At 40.1% G+C, this 536-nt stretch overlaps 1 protein-coding gene across 1 annotated transcript in view; it reads left to right on the top strand.

Annotated features, from left to right (window-relative positions):
* Positions 1-530, top strand: part of LOC119587913 — a gene marked incomplete in the record, with an annotated part of 20,516 nt that extends 19,986 nt beyond the window's left edge. The window contains 1 exon segment of the mRNA XM_037936622.1: positions 1-530.
* Positions 531-536: the final 6 nt, after the last annotated feature.

Here is a 536-nt window from a genome sequence, read left to right on the forward strand (position 1 = left end):
CAAAAAAGTGGACTTCTTATTGGAAGTTCAAGAAGAAAAAGAAGTAAAAACTCTTTACAGATAAATCGCATATGTTAGTTGTACTATGTTAACTGGCTTGGTCAAGTTTTGTTAAATGCATGGTTGGGTGACGAGTCAGGATGTGTGTACTCTACCCCATCAGGCACCTCTATCCCACACTCCCAGTTATCCTGGATAGGCCTAACCCTTCCCCCTCTAAACTCTGTTCCAGTCAGCCACTCTTTTCACCCTCAGATGCATTAGAGGGCCTGCTACACCATTCTCATTAAATTTGGTGCACTTTCAAGTTGTCATGCCTGTTGAATATGAATATGTCCTCAGATGTGAACTGAAATGCTTTAAACCACCTTGAAATCTATGGTAAGGTTAAGACCTCATTTGGAATAACACATAGGGTGCTAAGCATAGACTCATGAGGGTAATCTACCCACTCTTGTTGCAAGTGACAGGAAAGACTGCAAATCAAAGAATTAGTGCTAACTCTTATTTTCAATATCTTTTTGTGGACATCCTTT

The sequence above is a fragment of the Penaeus monodon genome, chromosome 23 (genome assembly GCF_015228065.2).
Source record: "Penaeus monodon isolate SGIC_2016 chromosome 23, NSTDA_Pmon_1, whole genome shotgun sequence".
In the NCBI taxonomy this organism is placed as follows: Eukaryota; Metazoa; Arthropoda; class Malacostraca; order Decapoda; family Penaeidae; genus Penaeus; species Penaeus monodon.